The sequence below is a fragment of the Thalassophryne amazonica genome, chromosome 11 (assembly GCF_902500255.1).
Source record: "Thalassophryne amazonica chromosome 11, fThaAma1.1, whole genome shotgun sequence".
Classification (NCBI taxonomy): Eukaryota; Metazoa; Chordata; class Actinopteri; order Batrachoidiformes; family Batrachoididae; genus Thalassophryne; species Thalassophryne amazonica.
Window position 1 is genome coordinate 114,365,157 of NC_047113.1, and position 21,494 is coordinate 114,386,650.

The following is a 21,494-nucleotide window of genomic DNA, read 5'->3' on the forward strand; positions in this document are numbered from 1 at the left end:
ATAAAACGATCAATGCAAATTGTTACCTTAATTGAATTAAGCTGAACCATTATATTCTTTTTTAGAGTGCAGAAGGTGTGTGGAAACACCAAAAAGTCAAAAATATTCCTTTTGGAAAATAGAGGCCAAACTTACTGTGGAAGATTAGCTGAGATTCTGGCGAAGATGGCGTGAAGAGCCGGGGTTCATATACAGGTGCTGATGATATGTGGATCAGGTGTGTCGATCAGCTTGAGGCGCGCCACCTGTGCAGAGGAGAGAGAGAGAAGCAGCATCAGGAACGGAGCAGGCAGCCCACAACAGAACAGCCTCAAAACTGAGATTTAAATCAATATTTTTGATCACAACAAGTTTTTTATAAACTCAGAACATGAATATTCTTCAGTGTATGATTTTTTTTGTATTTATTTTATTTTTTTTTACAATTATTTATTTTTACTACCTAACATTCTTGGCATTTTTTTCCACACAAAGTTAAGCAATATTGATTAAGGTGTGTGTCTGTGTCTGTGTGTGACTGTGTGAGAGGGAGAGAGAGAGAGAGGTTGTTCTCTGTAGTACTGAGAGAGCAATGTGAGGTAGAGTCAAGCCAAGCACAAACAGAGAGATCAGACATTGATGAGTTTTACTGCAACCATGCACATTGTCATCAAAAATGCTTTATCCGTACCGGATACTCATCTGAAACGAGTATCCGGCTCAACCCTACTCTCAACCTTCTTGGTCCTTGCACTCAGGTGCCGGCATTGACCTGCTTCATTGCAGTCATCAGACCATCACCATCCCACAAGGGGAGGTGATGATCTAGTGGCCATGTGGTGGGCTTGAAACCATAATATCCTGGAAATCCCTGTCAGACGAGAAAATTACTGAGGGCAATTGGGCAAGGCCCTGAATCCCACAGTGTCTCCCAGTGTCGAACAGAGCCCCTTCCATGACAGCACTCTGACAATGGTGTGTGTGTGTGTGTGTCTGTGTGGTTATAGGTGCATGTGAGGCATCAATGTAAAGCACTTTGGGATTCTGATTCAGATGGAAAAGCACTATGTAAATGCAGTCCATTTACCATTTTAGCAAAGATGTAGTCTCTGGAGGATCACAGTAATTCAGAGCTGAACAGAACCCTGTTGTTATTCATTAGGGCCCGAGTAGGAAAAAGTCCTGTGAGGACTCTATTGTAATTGCGCTGTTTATTATTATTATTATTATTATTTATTATTATTATTCTCACCTTTGAAATCCAAATTTCGGCCCTTTCCCATGCTCAAAAACTCACCAAACTTTGCAAAGTCGTCTGGCCGGATCCGAAATTTGATATTTTAGGGTTCTCATACATGGTCGCAGCAAAATGGCTAAATAGCGCCCCCTAGAAATGTTCAAAAGCCCCTCTGCATTGGGGTTTTTTGTAGTAGTCTCACGAAATTCGGTACACATATTTACCATGCTAGGACACACAAAAAAGTCTGTTACCGTCATGGTGAAATGTTGACAGGACGTTGGCCATTTTGATTTTAAGTTTCGATTTTAAGGTAATTTTTGCCATTTTTGGCCATTTCCACTACTTAAATGTGAACGAACTCGTCCTAGGGATTTCATCCAATCGTCTTCAAATTTGGTCCAGATCATCATGACCCAATGTTGATCAAAATTTTTGGTCAAACTTTTTCAGAGCACGCCGTTTCACTTCGAACAGCTGTCACGCCCACATACTTCATCGTAGATCCTTCAAACTTGCTGGACATGATGAGGGCTCCGCTTTGAACATCTGCATACATTAACTTCCCACCTATGCCATAACGCCCCCCAGTGATAACAGGAAATGTCCTATTTTTACTTTAACAGGTCCTGATGTCACGTAGTTGACCCCATCAACTTCATTCTACATCTAAAACATGCAGAACAAGTTGGTGAACGTAGGCGATGATCGCCGTGAAGTTACGAGTAATGGCATCCGTGTGGCGGCGTGCCAAATATCAATACTTCGCCATGAAATTACGTTCTTCCTTTTGACAGCTTTTTATCATATATATATATATATATATATATATATATATATATAAATTTATACACAGGTCAAGCACGGCAACCTCTTACAATTCATGGGGCGTCGCCCATGGGTGGGGCAAAATGTCTCAATAGTGCCCCCTTGAAACTTCAAAAACCCTCCCCATAGGGCTTTTTTTTGAGTAGGGACATGAAAATTGGTACACGTGTGACTTGCATAGACGTACAAAAAAGTCTCTTGCACCATGGGTCTACTCCAAACAGGAGGTCGGCCATTTTGAATTTTCTTGTCATTTTGGCATGATTTCCACACGTTGTATTTGAACGAACTCCTCCTAGGCCAATGCACTTCAAATTTCTTTCAGATCATCCAGAGATGATACTGATTAAAAATTATTGAAAGCTTTTCTCTATGTCGAAGGGTGTGGCTGCTATGGCGCTGCCATTTTGACCCTTCTTCATGGAACATCAAGTCATGATAACTCCTTCATGCTTTGCTTGATTGACTTGAAACTTCACGTGTGATGACAGTTGGCCCCTTAACACACCTTGCCCCTCTGTTTGTGTACTGAGCGCCCCCTAGTGGATGAACCATCAACTTCTCATAACTCCTTCGTGCATTGACTCATTTGCTTGAAACTTGAACTGTGTGATTATTGTCTGCCCTGTACACACCTGACCCCTCTATTTGTGTTCTGAGCGCCCCCTACTGGATGAACCATCAACATGTCATTACTCCTTCATGCATTGTGTGATTTGCTTGAAATTTGAACTGTGTGATGAGTGGTTGCCCCTCGACACACATGCTCACAACAGGTCACAAGGGGACGCGCTGGCCTGAGTAGGCGGTCGCGCGGAACGAGGGCCCGTATATGACTGCTTGCAGTCCTAGTTCAAGATTGTTATCCTTTAGCCATGCCTACATCATCCTTGTTTTTTTTTTTGTAAAAATGGAAACTTTCTTCAACACAGACAATCACAGCAAAGCTGTGGTGTAACATTGCTGCTACAAGCTACTTCTTTCATTTTCCCACATTCATGTGGCTCAGAGCACCTTCAGGCAGGAAACCCTTTTTTTTTTTTTTTTGAAGAGGATCTTTTGTGTACATTTGTAATGGCTGAAACTGAAAGTGGAATACTTTGAAAAGACATGAACTTCCAGACGCATTAAGTTATTCCCACAGTGGTTCTGCATAACAGTATTGAAGTGGGGGCAGGGATTAGGCAAAGGAAAGGCAGACAGCATTACCTTTGGCATAATAGCACGAGTCAATTTCCCACACCCACTCACAAGCTCTTTCCAAACGAGCTTTAATCAAACGATCACAGTACCCGTGCTTGTAAAATAGGGTTCACTCACTCCACAGCTATGTCTGTCATGTCTGTGTGTGCTAAATAATTGATTCAGTGTCAAGCCATTTTGCGTGTCATTGTTCCGTCCACACCGATGAAAGCACGTGTTTCATATGCTTTGAGTGTATGCACAATGAGACGTCTAAACTCTGAGGACGAGGCGCACCATCGAGACTCTGCATGAAAAAGAAATGCAATCTTGTGCAGAAGAGCTCACGCTTAAGCACAAGTGTTCTCATAGAAGATGTCAGAAGAAATCACGTCCGCAGCAGCAAAGTAATGAAGTTGAGGCAAGCTGATATTAAGATAAAGTGCAATATCTTAAAATCTATAGCAAAGGCTGTGAATAATACATTTCAGTTCCAATTGCAAAAGTATGTATTGCCTCAGTGCTCCGCCCTCTTCTGGGCCAGCGTATATCTCCAAATGTTATTAAAGCTTTGTGAGACAGATATTGCAAAGAAAGAATTGTGAAGATTGTTGGCTTGACTTCATAAGCGGGGGATGTTGCAGGAATGTAGATGAGTTTGAATTACACAGCGACTCCAGTCTGTGCTTGGCTCAAACCGTGAGGATCTGACACTCTGACAGCAGCTCCACTCATATTGATTGTTCAGGTGTGAGGTGGGGTCATTATTTTCTTCCGAGGCATTTAACCTTTATTGTATTGTACAATAGTTTGTTTGCACTAAAGAAACTTGACAGCACCACATTTAATGCTGATCTTGACTTTAAAAATGAAATGCGTTACGTTACGACCACACAGAAACAAGTTATGAACAATTTGAAAGCTGGAGTGCAAAGCAGAGACGCCGTGCACAGTGTGATCACCTCTTTTCACTCAGCAGACTCATTTTTTTATGTCAGTTGTCCTTGTCCTCCAAGTCATATAATATGTCAAACCTGGAAGTATGAACTGGTGCGACACTTCACATCCACAAAACCACAGAACTGCCTTGGGTTCTGGAAAGCAACCACCCAGGCAGACAACCCAGCCTCCACACATTTGTAAATTAACCATCAATTTGCAGCAGCCAGGTGAAAAGTGGCTGTCCACGTGTCCTTTTCCCGTACCTGGGGTTGTCAACACTCAAGCACCTGCACACTTGTTCATGCACAGGGAAAAGTGCCACATGGCCAAAATGTTGAAGCTGGCACTCCCTCACAATGCAGGTTATACTCCTCATCCCGGTCTCTCTCAGGGTCCTGTCCCACTGGGCTGTGACAGTGTGTGAGCAGCAGTTGTCAGGAAATTTGCTTGATTTTGCATGACATTCGCTCGGTGTCGCAGCTCCTTCTCTCGAGTCACAGGGCGCAGCATTGCATTGCACCTGGATTTTACACAGTTCAAAGTTGGCCATGTGAGAAATGTCCTTACAAACTTATCAGGGGAAATGAAATGAAACCATCACTTTAGGGGAGGTGATGGTCTAGTGGTTAAGGTGTTGGGCTTGAGTCCAGATGATCATGGGTTTAAATCCCCGCCTGACTGGAAAATCACTAAGGGCCCTTGGGCAAGGCCTTTAATCCCCTATTGCTCCTGGTGTGTAGGGAGCGCCTTGTATGGCAGCACCCTGACATCGGGGTGAATGTGAGGCATAATTGTAAAGCGCTTTGAGCGTCTGATGCAGACGGAAAAGTGCTATATAAATACAGTCCATTTACCATTTATCAGCAAAGTTTAAATCATAACTAGAGAATTAACAAGGTCTGTCCCTTGAATTTTGGTATTTCTCATCAAACTTAACTTGATCTGTCTTCAGCATGAGATCCTAATTATAGCACAGATACGACGAGAGGTCAAAGGACATTTTTGCACAATTTCAGTAGCGTGTCAGTATCACACAGGTGTGCGCCCTGCCAGCCTATAACTGGACAACAGTGTGTTTCATTGAAAACTGGCAGCCAGAATCTGTGGTCAAGCAAGAGCCCTGCTACATTACAAAAACCAGGATTGATTTAATAGTCAAGAAGAAAATTTGAATTAAAAAGTATTTTTATTTCACACAGTGTGTTGAAGGGTTAATCAAACTTGAAAACTTCAGTGATAACAAAAGCATTGCTCTTGTTGGGTTTGTACTGGCAACTAGACCTAATTAAAACGACAGTAACTATCTAAAACATGAAAAGGTACTGAGTAGCAGACAGCCTCAGAAACACCGCTTCATTTCCAACAAGCATGTCCCCAGTTTGTGGTTCTAACATAGTTAGCAAAGTTGGAGATGCCAGAGGAGAGGACCACTGGAACTATCTTTACTCTCAGCTGTACTGGCAACAGATTTCAAAGCCCAGCAGTGGACAAGTCCATGGAACGTCTCCCTGTAGAAACAAGCAGATTGGTTGTCTGTTGTCTTCCATGTTTTGGCCTGATGCCTTGTTTCTGTTGGACGCCCAGTGCTATGCCACAGCGTGCAGTGGTGAAGGTTGGATTAAGTTGATCTTTGATCGCGGTGAGTCTGATGTCAAGCAGCGGCGCACGATCACACCAGAATTGCGCTCAAACTCAGATTTACACATTGTGCCACAATGCAGTGTTTGCATGAAGCCTGTCATTGAAAATAATGAGTTTTGGTGTGATGCGTGCCATGGTTCCACCGTCAGTGTGAAAGGCTCTTAATGCAGGGCTGATGAACTGCAAACATTAAATATTCATACAAAAAACACGACTATGGGACTGTGGACTGAGAACATTCTAAGTCAGGCAGAGCTCACCCACGTCTGACTTGGCATATGCACGCAGTTTTTGGCACCGGCGGGGCTCCTGGGTGGTGATCCTGCAGGAGACGTGCACCATCTCTTCCTGTTCTGTCACCATCTGAACAGCTACATCAGGTATGTTTCAGCAGCATCTGTGTCTGTCAGCTGGGCTGCAGCTTCATTAACATTCTGTCTGGACCAGCAGTGATTTTTAGCCTGTGAACATTCGGCTCCTCCTCCTCTTTCTTGGTTTGTAACTCGACTGACTGAGTAGCCCTTCATCCCTCCTGAGTGCTCTTTGGCACCGCGCTGCATATTTAAAGAAATAACTTTTTTCATCCTCTCTGAGTGTGTGTGTGTGTGTGTGTGTGTGTGTGTGTGTGTGTGTGTGTGTGTGTAAGAGAGACGGCTGCAGGGGGAACGTGATGGTCCTCGTGTGCCAGGTCTGCAGGCTCTCTCCTGATGGGCCTCTTTGATTATTGAAAGGTAATTATTGTTCAGAGGAGTGACGAGCAGCAGTGTGTATAACAGGGGTGGGCAACCTGTTCCAGAAAGAGCCATGAGGGTGCAGGTTTTCTTTGCAGCCACTGACTCCACCAGGTGATTTTACTGATTAATATCACTTTGAGCAGATGGAATCAGTTAATCAGTGAAATCACCTGGTGGAGTCAGTGGCTGCAAAGAAAACCTGCACCCTCATGGCTCTTTCTGGAACAGGTTGCCTACCCCTGGTGTATAATGTTGCTTTTCCCGTCACGCTGGCCGTCTCCTTCCCTCCTGCTCATCCCTTTTGCCTCCTCACCTCACTCAGAGCCTCATAGTGTCTCCTCCATGGGGAGGGACAGTTGTGCGTGTGTCCATCACAGCGCTAATGGTGATAAATGCCCGTTCATTATCATGGTCCACACGTACCACACTCCCCACTGCAGCCCACATGGATTTTTCCACTCACCCTCCTCCTCCCCATCGTCTTCCTCTTCCTTTCCTTTTGTATTTTTTCCTCCATTAATGAAGTGCAGCTCTTTGTTTTTCTTCATTGTTGGGGTTCCAGTGAGTGTTACGATGTGTCGATAGAGTAAAAGGCCACAGAATGAAAGATCTTCCTTTGTGGTTTGCAGGTCCCACTGTTGGTCATCCCTGGTTCTCAAGACCAGGCACCTAAGTGGCTCTACTTTACTCTTTTCTACTCTCCTATTTTACTCTTCCTTTTTAGATATTTAGATATACCTTTGTATACTGGCATAGTTCCACCTTAGAATTGGAATATAATATATAAGATATACCACACTGAATTTTCATGTGATCATTGATTACTCTGTCTCCCTGTCAAATGGCTCAGCAATTTACATTTGGGAGAATCACATTCCCTGGTAGTCCTGCTTAGGTTTTTGAAGCCACTTTTCCACATGAAGCTGGTGACATTTACAGAACATCTGACCTGCTCTCACACTCACTGTGGCTCTTGAGCATTGTGTTGTTGAAAAACCTCTTTGAGGGCATCAAACACTTCTTTCTCTCCATCACTGCACACAGCCAGCTTCAGACAGAACTGGAATATATGAGCGTGACTGGCCACGACTCGTCCACAGTTCCTCCGAAAGGAGCTGGGATATCTTGAGCTCATCTATATTATAACAGCCAAGTGGCCTCTGTGTGTGTGTGTGTGTGTACGTGCATGTGCATATGACATTGATCACACCAAAACTGGGGAGACCTGACATTTGGCGTTTGGTGCTTATGTATTTTGGGTCAAGGATGGACACTGTGAAAATGGAAAGTTGATATAACTAACATTTTTGGAGAAATTAACAATTTTTACTAACCAGTAAACAATGGACATTTGGAAAATGGAGTTTGGGGTTTTGAGGTTTTAAATGTTATTGTGATTCATGTTAGTTTAACAGTGTTGTTAGTGTTATTGACTTTTTGTGTTTTTGTCGTTCAATTGGTTTAATCAGCTTAGTTAAGTCTCATGTTGCTGTTACCATGAGTGAGTTAATTGTCATGTTGCCAGTACCATGGGTGAAAAGTATATTGTGTTTGATGTCTTCCACCACTGTCTCCCTTTCTTCACATCAGAAATTAGAAGCACCTGCTTGTAAGCACCTGCTTGTTCAATGAACATTATACAAATGTTCACAAACATCATGTGAACAGTTGAACCCGAACATTAAATGAATATTTGTAGAATGTTCGAATGCTAACATTACCTGTCCTCATTCTTTGTTCATATGATGTTCATGCAATGTTCCTGCTCAATATATCTACAATTCTTTTGTGATTTTTTCCTCTTGAGAACTAAAAATGACGTAAAACAAACTTTATAAATGTTTTAAAATTCAACAGGTTTTATTCAAATAGTAACTTGCATTGTATTTATGGAATTCACATATAAAATCAATAATGCAGAAACTTTTACAGATTTAATGATGGAATTCATCTTCATAGAATTAAACATCATGCTCAAAAATAAAAAAAAGCACATAAAATGAAAAATTTTCAACTTTACAAAAGATTTCTTACATGGCATACCACCGACACTACTCCAAAAGATGTTCAGACAAAAGAATAAATCTTCGAGAAATAATAATGAAACTTAAGAAACATTCATCTATTGATCTACAACCAACTACACATTTTAGGAGCAAAAATAAATTCAGCTTACATCTACATACAGTTAATAATACTTTATGATATTTAAGAGCAAAACTGTGGACAGTTTTAAAACAAACACTCTCAATAAATTCCCTGAGAAAATTCCTATGAAAAAATATTAATATAAAGTTTTTAATTACAGATTTGAAGACTCAGTATGACAGTCAGATACGACAATGCATCTTGCTGAACACACATTTTTAAGAGCGAAACTGAACAGTTTAACACAAACACATTACAATCAATAAATTTCCTGAGAAAATTCACATGACAAAACTAAGTTTTTATCACATAGAAGTATGACAGTCAGATACAACAATATAACTGAACACAATTTCTAAAGCAAAATTGAACAGTTTAACACAAACATTACAATCAATAAATTTCCTGAGGAAATTCATATGATAAAAAAAAAATACAAAAATAACAAAAAATTATTAATTTAAATTAATGTCTGATCACCAGAGAAAACGTTTCTCCGGAAGTAAAATTAAATTTTATCAAAAATATTCCATGTACAAGGCAAATTAAATGCTGCTGCTAATCTGCTCATAAGCTTTGATATTATGAAATATAAACACAATGCTAAAATACCCTCAGGCGTATGAGGATTGTCTTCTTAATAATTACTTAATTGGTATCCTAGTGCAAGCTGTATTTTATATATATATATATATATATATATATATATATATATATATATATATATATATATATATATATATATATATATATATATATATATATATATATATATATATATATATATATATATATGCCCTTTATTGTGTTATCTGTGTATCACTAATATATTTGCCTCTGTATGTTTATATTGGTGTTGTAGGATAAACTCAATGACATTTTAAAGGCATCCAAACGAGATCATGCGTGTGCACATGCATGAGCTTCTGAAAAATGTGGAAGTTACCATCGACTGCAGGATGTGTGCACACTGATGTCTGCGAGATGTCTTGTGTTATCAGGTTGTGAAAACAGTGTTTTCTGTTTTCGAAGTGTTTTTCAGTAGCTTTACATAATATATGATAGACATGTTAGATTTACACGGAAATAAATCTGTTTTGGAGCAGATTCTGCCATGTTGCATTAGCAGCCAGAGAGAGCCCAGACGTCACGGTGCCTCTCTACTGTGACTGGCTGCCCCCCCAAAAAAGACAGATTTGCAAGATTGTTAGTTTCTCAAACTTGTAATCTGGGTCAGGAAGAAGTTCAGGATGGTCCCGTCTATACTTCTTCTGCTTGGATAGGACATCTTCAGATTATGGCACAATTGTAGAAATGATGATTGATGTGATATTTATTGCAGCCTCCATAACAACTCTGTAAATTTGTGGCACGTCCCTGGCATGGCTGCCTTTGACGGTTCCTGACTGCTGAAGCACTGCCAAAGATAAACAGGAGCCGTAGTGTACAAGCAGCCCCTGACAATGCTTGTTACCGTATTCTTCCGTTGTTCCATTCCAGGAGTGTATGCAGTCAAGGTATTGATTAGGGCATTCCTCTGGTGCCTGGTTCCCTTGTCCTCCCCATCAAGTCTGTCATTAGCACTCTTGAGCTGCAAGTTGAACATTTCCATTGTTAGTCATAAGCAATTATATATACTTTTCTGTTCAGATACTGTATAATTTGAGCGGCATGGTCATAACTGGTATTCAACTCACCTGCTTACTGGACAGGTCCTATATTTTTAACAAGCTGTTTATTTGCTTGCAGAATTTCTCTCAGGTTAGTTATCAGCGAGGTATACCACACAGGTAAAAGTAGATCAGACAAAAATGATTAATCCTCTGTACCCACGCACCGCTATTTGTGTAAAGGGCCTTTCACACCGCATGCTTTGGAAGTGTCAGAGGCATCACAAATCGGTCTAAAAAGCATTATTTTCAATGAAACATGTAGCTTTTTACAGGCGTTAGAAGTGTCGCGTCAAAAGCTGAGCTAAACAGATGCTTCTGCCAGGAGTGTGCGCATTTCTGCTTGTCAACAGAATGACGTTCAAAGTTCAACCCAATCCAACTTTTGGCGCTCTGAATGGTGACAAAGCTTCGCACTGTCCAGTAGAAACGTGTTGGGTCCAAACATGGAAGACTCGTGGCAGAAACCACTGATCTCTACAAAACAGAAACATGTCACAGGACTGCTCATTTATACACAGCAGTTTTCTGAAGAAAAATCCTTGCAAATGTTTTTTTAACCCAAAAATTAATTTGATTGTGAAATCAAATTGCTATATTAAAGCTATTTCTTGGTTCATCGACACATATACAACATGGCGATCATTCATCTTTCCTCTGGAAAAAAAAAAAACAGTGAAAATCTCGGCCCCCCTGCTGCATGCATCGCGTCAGGGCGTAGGGAGGCATTGACACAACGTGACTGACAACACAGTGGGAGTTGTTGCCTGATGCGTATAAAGCATGCAATGTGAAAGGCCCTTTAGTTGCTAGTTTCCATAAATACAGCATGTTTATAATACACTGTGTAAAAAAAAAAAAAAAAGCAAAACTTTATTGAAGTGAAGAGGATCTAACAAAAAGAAAACACATTAACTCACTTCTTTGAGTGACTTTACTGGAAGCTCCATTACTTCCAGGCACTGCTTGTAATTGGCTCAAGCACACACTTCTGGTTTAGCTGGCCAACCTTCGTGTCAGCAGCGTCCACTTTGTTCTCTCTCCTGGTATGTCTGGGAACCGACACTTTCAGGGATGGTCCAAGGATGAAGTGCATCAACTTTGTCATTCAGCTGTTTGATACTGTGAATGATGTCATTCTGCTTCTCCTGGAACACAAAATGTATATAGATCCACATGTTACAACCTTAATACAGAAGTTCCCACTTTTTTATTAAATCCTATGCTTCACAAATGATTAAGCCAATGCTGTTGATGCCTTTCATCAAGAGCACGGACAAATCTGTGAATGAACTGAGTGATGAAAGTGAGCTATGGGGAAAAAAAAACAAAAAAAAACTTGAAAGATCTTGAAAAGGCCCTGGTGGGGTCTGGTGGTTGTCCCCCAGAAAAATGTGAAATCTCAAATGCATTCTGGTGCTTACTCAGGTCTATTCCAAAAGAATCTACAAAAATTATTTTTTTTGTTGGCACAGGTCAGTTTTTCCACCCCAGATAAGGTGGTAAACGTCAGTAGTACAGCATAGAAGTCCTTATGTTTCAAGTGTATGGTAGCATAGACAGTATACACACACTATGCAAATGTGTGCAGGGACAGAGAATTTTTTATATAAGAAATTCTGAAACTTTATATTAGCAATAAATAAATGTTTATTGAGTAACATGGCCTGTAAATTATTTCTTTAAGGAAGGAAAGTTAGCATATACAACTTCATTGACAGATTTTACTCTATTTTCAAATTATATCCCACTCAACCCACTGATCAGATGGAGGATTCACTGATTCAACAACTCTTATGGCAGCCAGCGTAGTTGCTGTTGGGGGGAAAACAAGCAATAATCCAAAAATATTATCACAAGCTTATCTTCATAAAGTCTCTTTCTGGGCACTGACATTACTTAAACATCAATTGTGTCAACACCTAATAAAAGAGTATATATTTTAGTCATGTTTTAGTCAAAATATTAATTAGGCCTGTGCCTCTCTGTGGCTAATGTTAGCTCCATGCTAGTCAAAAATGTGTTGGTTTGGTTCCCATTAATCTATGACTGGTATAATCAAGCTTCAAGCAAGTTTTGTTATTTCTTGCTAAAACGAATTTGTGCTCACATCAGGTTCCGTTACCTTCTTTTGATAGTCACAGCGTCGATATCACGGCACAAAGGCCCCGCCATTTGAAGCTAGCTGCTAACTGACGGAGCTATGTGGTGCTTCTTTGTGAGGAATCCCAGTCGACGAGCGTCCAGCGTTAGTCTCCTCTTCTGCTCTCAGGGGTCTCTTAATCACAGTATAGAGACTGAACAGGCGAATTAACTTGTGGAACACAAACTTTTATTTGTTAAAACAGAACGGAGTTGAGTGCTGTAACTCAGCTAAGTCTTCTTCTTCTGCTCTGTTAAACAGCAGGTTTTAACCCAACTCGGTGCACTACTGCCACCAACTGGTTCGTGAGCAGCACTGCAAGCAAATGTGAAGCAGCAAGTATATTGTTAACAAAATAATTTAATAGTAAATTGATCTATGTACACAAACTACATTAAATAAAATGAATTCATTTGAAAACCTGTCAAACCTGTTTTAAAATTAAGCACTATAGTGTTTCAGACGTTCGGACCCAATTATTACAGTAGTTTTGTGAGACAGCATTTCTCTGAGCTGATAAACCTGCTCTGGCTTTACCTTTAACCACGAAGGAACCAAACACTTGTGTTAGAAATTTGTTAACTTAATTGGCAATACATGAATGTATAATGTGATTACAGGAAATTATGCACAATGATTTCTAACCATCCTAGCATACGCTCTTGCTTGCCTCTACTGGTGGTTGGCTCTCACTGCGGTATTGTATCACTTCCTGTTCCGGAGCACAGCGGTGTTTTTCTGTATCTGTTAGCTGTTTAATCTGCACAGTTAGATTGATCTAGTTATCTAGATAACGATTTGTTATTATGTAATCTTCACGTGCCTTAACTAAAGCACTCCTTCTGCTGAATCACCTCTAAATTATTTACACATTATTCACTTTGCGTGTTTTTAGGAATCCGCTAGCTTAGCGCAACTACTAGCTCTTAGCCTATTTAGCATGGCGGCTTCTCCTGTCTCTCCCGCACTTTTCTGCTCTGGGTGTGAAATGTTTAGTTATTCCTCGGCCTCCTTTAGCAGTAACGGTACTTGTAATAAGTGTAGCTTATTCATAGCTTTGGAGGCCAGGCTGGGCGAATTGGAGACTCGGCTCCGCACCGTGGAAAATTCTACAGCTAGCCAGGCCCCTGTAGTCGGTGCGGACCAAGGTAGCTTAGCCGCTGTTAGTTCCCCTCTGGCAGATCCCGAGCAGCCGGGAAAGCAGGCGGACTGGGTGACTGTGAGGAGGAAGCATAGTCCTAAACAGAAGCCCCGTGTACACCACCAACCCGTTCACATTTCTAACCGTTTTTCCCCACTCGACGTCACACCCGCCGAGGATCAAACTCTGGTTATTGGCGACTCTGTTTTGAGAAATGTGAAGTTAGCGACACCAGCAACCATAGTCAATTGTCTTCCGGGGGCCAGAGCAGGCGACACTGAAGGAAATTTGAAACTGCTGGCTAAGGCTAAGCGTAAATTTGGTAAGATTGTAATTCACGTCGGCAGTAATGACACCCGGTTACGCCAATCGGAGGTCACTAAAATTAACATTGAATCGGTGTGTAACTTTGCAAAAACAATGTCGGACTCTGTAGTTTTCTCTGGGCCCCTCCCCAATCGGACCGGGAGTGACATGTTTAGCCGCATGTTCTCCTTGAATTGCTGACTGTCTGAGTGGTGTCCAAAAAATGAATTGGGCTTCATAGATAATTGGCAAAGCTTCTGGGGAAAACTTGGTCTTGTTAGGAGAGACGGCATCCATCCCACTTTGGATGGAGCAGCTCTCATTTCTAGAAATCTGGCCAATTTTCTTAAATCCTCCAAACCGTGACTATCCAGGGTTGGGACCAGGAAGCAGAGTTGTAGTCTTACACACCTCTCTGCAGCTTCTCTCCCACTGACATCCCCTCATTACCCCATCCCCGTAGAGACGGTGCCTGCTCCCAGACCACCAATAACCAGCAAAAATCTATTTAAGCATAAAAATTCAAAAAGAAAAAATAATATAGCACCTTCAACTGCACCACAGACTAAAACAGTTAAATGTGGTCTATTAAACATTAGGTCTCTCTCTTCTAAGTCCCTGTTGGTAAATGATATAATAATTGATCAACATATTGATTTATTCTGCCTTACAGAAACCTGGTTACAGCAGGATGAATATGTTAGTTTAAATGAGTCAACACCCCCGAGTCACACTAACTGTCAGAATGCTCGTAGCACGGGCCGAGGCGGAGGATTAGCAGCAATCTTCCATTCCAGCTTATTAATTAATCAAAAACCCAGACAGAGCTTTAATTCATTTGAAAGCTTGACTCTTAGTCTTGTCCATCCAAATTGGAAGTCCCAAAAAACAGTTTTATTTGTTATTATCTATCGTCCACCTGGTCGTTACTGTGAGTTTCTCTGTGAATTTTCAGACCTTTTGTCTGACTTAGTGCTTAGCTCAGATAAGATAATTATAGTGGGCGATTTTAACATCCACACAGATGCTGAGAATGACAGCCTCAACACTGCATTTAATCTATTGTTAGACTCAATTGGCTTTGCTCAAAATGTAAATGAGTCCACCCACCACTTGAATCATATCTTAGATCTTGTTCTGAATTATGGTATGGAAATTGAAGACTTAACAGTATTCCCTGAAAACTCCCTTCTGTCTGATCATTTCTTAATAACATTTACATTTACTCTGATGGACTACCCAGCAGTGGGGAATAAGTTTCATTACACTAGAAGTCTTTCAGAAAGCGCTGTAACTAGGTTTAAGGATATGATTCCTTCTTTATGTTCTCTAATGCCATATACCAACACAGTGCAGAGTAGCTACCTAAACTCTGTACGTGAGATAGAGTATCTCGTCAATAGTTTTACATCCTCATTGAAGACAACTTTGGATGCTGTAGCGCCTCTGAAAAAGAGAGCTTTAAATCAGAAGTGCCTGACTCCGTGGTATAACTCACAAACTCGCAGCTTAAAGCAGATAACCCGTAAGTTGGAGAGGAAATGGCGTCTCACTAATTTAGAAGATCTTCACTTAGCCTGGAAAAAGAGTCTGTTGCTCTATAAAAAAGCCCTCCGTAAAGCTAGGACATCTTTCTACTCATCACTAATTGAAGAAAATAAGAACAACCCCAGGTTTCTTTTCAGCACTGTAGCCAGGCTGACAAAGAGTCAGAGCTCTATTGAGCTGAGTATTCCTTTAACTTTAACTAGTAATGACTTCATGACTTTCTTTGCTAACAAAATTTTAACTATTAGAGAAAAAATTACTCATAACCATCCCAAAGACGTATCGTTATCTTTGGCTGCTTTCAGTGATGCCGGTATTTGGTTAGACTCTTTCTCTCCGATTGTCCTGTCTGAGTTATTTTCATTAGTTACTTCATCCAAACCATCACATGTTTATTAGACCCCATTCCTACCAGGCTGCTCAAGGAAGCCCTACCATTATTTAATGCTTCGATCTTAAATATGATCAATCTATCTTTGTTAGTTGGCTATGTACCACAGGCTTTTAAGGTGGCAGTAATTAAACCATTACTTAAAAAGCCATCACTTGACCCAGCTATCTTAGCTAATTATAGGCCAATCTCCAACCTTCCTTTTCTCTCAAACATTCTTGAAAGGGTAGCTGTAAAACAGCTAACTGATCATCTGCAGAGGAATGGTCTATTTGAAGAGTTTCAGTCAGGTTTTAGAATTCATCATAGTACAGAAACAGCATTAGTGAAGGTTACAAATGATCTTCTTATGGCCTCGGACAGTGGACTCATCTCTGTGCTTGTTCTGTTAGACCTCAGTGCTGCTTTTGATACTGTTGACCATAAAATTTTATTACAGAGATTAGAGCATGTCATAGGTATTAAAGGCACTGCGCTGCGGTGGTTTGAATCATATTTGTCTAATAGATTACAATTTGTTCATGTAAATGGGGAATCTTCTTCACAGACTAAAGTTAATTATGGAGTTCCACAAGGTTCTGTGCTAGGACCAATTTTATTCACTTTATACATGCTTCCCTTAGGCAGTATTATTAGACGGCATTGCTTAAATTGTCATTGTTACGCAGATGATACCCAGCTTTATCTATCCATGAAGCCAGAGGACACACACCAATTAGCTAAACTGCAGGATTGTCTTACAGACATAAAGACATGGATGACCTCTAATTTCCTGCTTTTAAACTCAGATAAAACTGAAGTTATTGTACTTGGCCCCACAAATCTTAGAAACATGGTGTCTATATAATATCTCTAAAATTAGAAAGGTCTTGTCTCAGAGTGATGCTGAAAAACTAATTAATGCTTTTATTTCCTCTAGGCTGGACTATTGTAATTCATTATTATCAGGTTGTCCTAAAAGTTCCCTAAAAAGCCTTCAGTTAATTCAAAATGCTGCAGCTAGAATACTGACGGGGACTAGAAGGAGAGAGCATATCTCACCCATATTGGCCTCTCTTCATTGGCTTCCTGTTAATTCTAGAATAGAATTTAAAATTCTTCTTCTTACTTATAAGGTTTTGAATAATCAGGTCCCATCTTATCTTAGGGACCTCGTAGTACCATATCACCCCAATAGAGCGCTTCGCTCTCAGACTGCAGGCTTACTTTTAGTTCCTAGGGTTTGTAAGAGTAGAATGGGAGGCAGAGCCTTCAGCTTTCAGGCTCCTCTCCTGTGGAACCAGCTCCCAATTCAGATCAGGGAGACAGACACCCTCTCTACTTTTAAGATTAGGCTTAAAACTTTCCTTTTTGCTAAAGCTTATAGTTAGGGCTGGATCAGGTGACCCTGAACCATCCCTTAGTTATGCTGCTATAGACGTAGACTGCTGGGGGGTTCCCATGATGCACTGTTTCTTTCTCTTTTTGCTCTGTATGCACCACTCTGCATTTAATCATTAGTGATTGATCTCTGCTCCCCTCCACAGCATGTCTTTTTCCTGGTTCTCTCCCTCAGCCCCAACCAGTCCCGTCAGAGGACTGCCCCTCCCTGAGCCTGGTTCTGCTGGAGGTTTCTTCCTGTTAATAGGGAGTTTTTCCTTCCCACTGTCGCCAAGTGCTTGCTCACAGGGGGTCGTTTTGACCGTTGGGGTTTTACATAATTATTGTATGGCCTTGCCTTACAATATAAAGCGTCTTGGGGCAACTGTTTGTTGTGATTTGGCGCTATATAAAAAAAAAATTGATTGATTGATTGATTGATGATCACTGATACTTTTTCATTTATTTTTTTATTTTTACCAGAATGAGTATGTTGCATTTTACATACAGAAATGATTGTATCCAGGTGTTACAATTATATTGTGTACAATGTACATGTTTTACCCTGGATAATTATAATATCATGCCTCACTGCAAACATGAATTAAGCAGCTGATATTAAAGGAATCAGAAAGCAAGAAATATGTTGTAACAATTATGTGGTAACAATTCCCACCAAACACTGTTCGACTGTGACATGAAGTCATCCTCAAATAAGGCCTGAGCGAAACACTAAACCCTAGACAAATGTTCATTCTGGAAATCAATCAATCAATCAATCAATTTTTTATATAGCGCCAAATCACAACAAACAGTTGCCCCAAGGCGCTTTATATTGTAAGGCAAGGCCATACAATAATTATGTAAAACCCCAACGGTCAAAACGACCCCCTGTGAGCAAGCACTTGGCTACAGTGGGAAGGAAAAACTCCCTTTTAACAGGAAGAAACCTCCAGCAGAACCAGGCTCAGGGAGGGGCAGTCTTCTGCTGGGACTGGTTGGGGCTGAGGGAGAGAACCAGGAAAAAGACATGCTGTGGAGGGGAGCAGAGATCGATCACTAATGATTAAATGCAGAGTGGTGCATATAGAGCAAAAAGAGTAAGAAACAGTGCATCATGTGAACCCCCCAGCAGTCTACGTCTATAGCAGCATAACTAAGGGATGGTTCAGAGTCACATGATCCAGCCCTAACTATAAGCTTTAGCAAAAAGGAAAGTTTTAAGCCTAATCTTAAAAGTAGAGAGGGTGTCTGTCTCCCTGATCTGAATTGGGAGCTGGTTCCACAGGAGAGGAGCCTGAAAGCTGAAGGCTCTGCCTCCCATTCTACTCTTACAAACCATAGGAACTACAAGTAAGCCTGCAGTCTGAGAGCGAAGCGCTCTATTGGGGTGATATGGTACTACGAGGTCCCTAAGATAAGATGGGACCTGATTATTCAAAACCTTATAAGTAAGAAGAAGAATTTTAAATTCTATTCTAGAATTAACAGGAAGCCAATGAAGAGAGGCCAATATGGGTGAGATATGCTCTCTCCTTCTAGTCCCCGTCAGTACTCTAGCTGCAGCATTTTGAATTAACTGAAGGCTTTTTAGGGAACTTTTAGGACAACCTGATAATAATGAATTACAATAGTCCAGCCTAGAGGAAATAAATGCATGAATTAGTTTTTCAGCATCACTCTGAGACAAGACCTTTCTGATTTTAGAGATATTGCGTAAATGCAAAAAAGCAGTCCTACATATTTGTTTAATATGCGCTTTGAATGACATATCCTGATCAAAAATGACTCCAAGATTTCTCACAGTATTACTAGAGGTCAGGGTAATGCCATCCAGAGTAAGGATCTGGTTAGACACCATGTTTCTAAGATTTGTGGGGCCAAGTACAATAACTTCAGTTTTATCTGAGTTTAAAAGCAGGAAATTAGAGGTCATCCATGTCTTTATGTCTGTAAGACAATCCTGCAGTTTAGCTAATTGGTGTGTGTCCTCTGGAATCATGGATAGATAAAGCTGGGTATCATCTGCGTAACAATGAAAATTTAAGCAATACTGTCTAATAATACTGCCTAAGGGAAGCATGTATAAAGTGAATAAAATTGGTCCTAGCACAGAACCTTGTGGAACTCCATAATTAACTTTAGTCTGTGAAGAAGATTCCCCATTTACATGAACAAATTGTAATCTATTAGACAAATATGATTCAAACCACCGCAGCACAGTGCCTTTAATACCTATGGCATGCTCTAATCTCTGTAATAAAATTTTATGGTCAACAGTATCAAAAGCAGCACTGAGGTCTAAATGTGAAATCGAGTTGATTTCTGTCACTGTCACATGTGTGACTTATATTCATCTCATGTTCAGCATGTTTGTTCAAAAACGTGTTTGACATGTTTGCTAAAGCTTATAGTTAGGGCTGGATCAGGTGACCCTGAACCATCCCTTAGTTATGCTGCTATAGACTTAGACTGCTGGGGGGTTCCAATGATGCTCCTGAGTTTTTCCTTCCCACTGTTGCCAAGTGCTTGCTCACAGGGGGTCGTTTTGACCGTTGGGGTTTTTCTGTAATTATTGTATGGCCTTGCCTTACAATATAAAGCGCCTTGGGGCAACTGTTTGTTGTGATTTGGCGCTATATAAATAAAATTGATTTGATTTGATTTGATTTTGAACTGCAAGTTGTGAAGTGACCAGTAAAAAATATTGTCTGTGAGCTGTTTTATTTAAATGTCAATGTTTTCTGCTCATGTATGTTGAAAACATTATTTTGTAAATCAATTTTTAATAACTTTAATGTATTCTTCCTTATTTACAAAAATGCTAAAGATAGGCTTTTTTTTAAATTTGGCAAAATGTATGTAACTCAGGTCTGTGGGACTTCTGGATAATAAGCTGCCATTGCAATCTGTTTCCATAAAAACATATTTTGGTAGCTGACAATCACAGTCTGTAGTGATGTAAATTATTTTGCAAAAATTAATATTCCAATTAACAGAGTGCATGTTTATGCAAGTTGCACCAAGACATGTTTCAGAGTTAGCTCTGTCAGTTTATCACAGTAATCTTGAAATTATACAGAATATTCAGTAGGCCTGAATAAATCATAAGTCGACAAATTCTTGGTTACCATGGTAGAGTGCTTAAATTATTTCCTATTGTTCATTCTACCTATGTTTGCACACATAATTTAAATGGAGTCCAACATTAACTTTCTGTATGCCGTAAATGATATTTAATGTTTTCCTATAATGTGAAATTATATATATATATATATATATATATATATATATATATATATATATATATATATATATATATATATATATATATATATATATATATATATATATATATATATATATATATATATATATATATATATACATACACACTTTTATTTAGAGGCAAGCTTTACACATACAACATGAACATTATGTGAATGTTGAACATTAAGCATACATTCTATGAACACTTGATTGATTTTTGCAAATGTTTCCTTACATGTTTGTCTAATGTTTGCTTCCATGCAAACATTAGACAAACATCACAAACATTAAATGAATGTTCGCAAACTTGCTGAACAGTAAATGAACATTCTATGAACATTCAGTTGATGTTTGCAAATTTTTGCCTCCATGCAAACATTAGACAAACATCACAAACATTACATGAACGTTCACAAACTTGCTGAACAGTAAACAAACATTCTATGAACATTTGTTTGATGTTTGCCAATGTTCGCTTCTGGGTGGGTTATGATTATGTATGCTGGGTCAAGGATGAACACTGCCACTGTGTAACATTGATAGGACTAATATTTTTGGAGAAGCTATGGATATGAGCTAACAACAATGAATAATGCACGTTGCACACTATATTCTGGACTTAGACGCCATCCCAGCAGAGGGCAGTAAATCATCTTTATATTAAAAGCGTGAGTGTGTGTGTGTGTGTGTGTGTGTGCATGATTTTATTTAGTAAGTTTTGTCTGTGGACCTCTGAGACAGGATTGTCTCGAGGCATAAATCTGGGGAAGGATACAACAACTTTTCTACTGCTTTGAAGGTTCCATTAAGCATGGTGGCCTCCATTATCTGCACATGGAAGACATTAGAATGTGATGTTTGAGTGGGCACAGACAAGTAAAGGAAGAACTAAGAACTAAGAAAGTAAAGGATGGACAGACAAGAGAAGCAGTGACAGGTGATTCAGCGGCGGCGTGATTCAGCGATCAGCGGCGG

At 40.0% G+C, this 21,494-nt stretch overlaps 1 long non-coding RNA gene across 1 annotated transcript; it reads right to left on the reverse strand.

Annotated features, from left to right (window-relative positions):
* Positions 1 to 7,965: 7,965 nt before the first annotated feature.
* LOC117519786 lies at positions 7,966 to 21,057 on the reverse strand. Its single transcript, XR_004563423.1, has 3 exons — positions 21,047 to 21,057; positions 13,027 to 13,031; positions 7,966 to 8,122 (listed from the first exon to the last, which is right to left on the reverse strand). It is a non-coding gene; the product is annotated as an uncharacterized LOC117519786 (long non-coding RNA).
* Between the last annotated feature and the right edge of the window lie 437 nt (positions 21,058 to 21,494).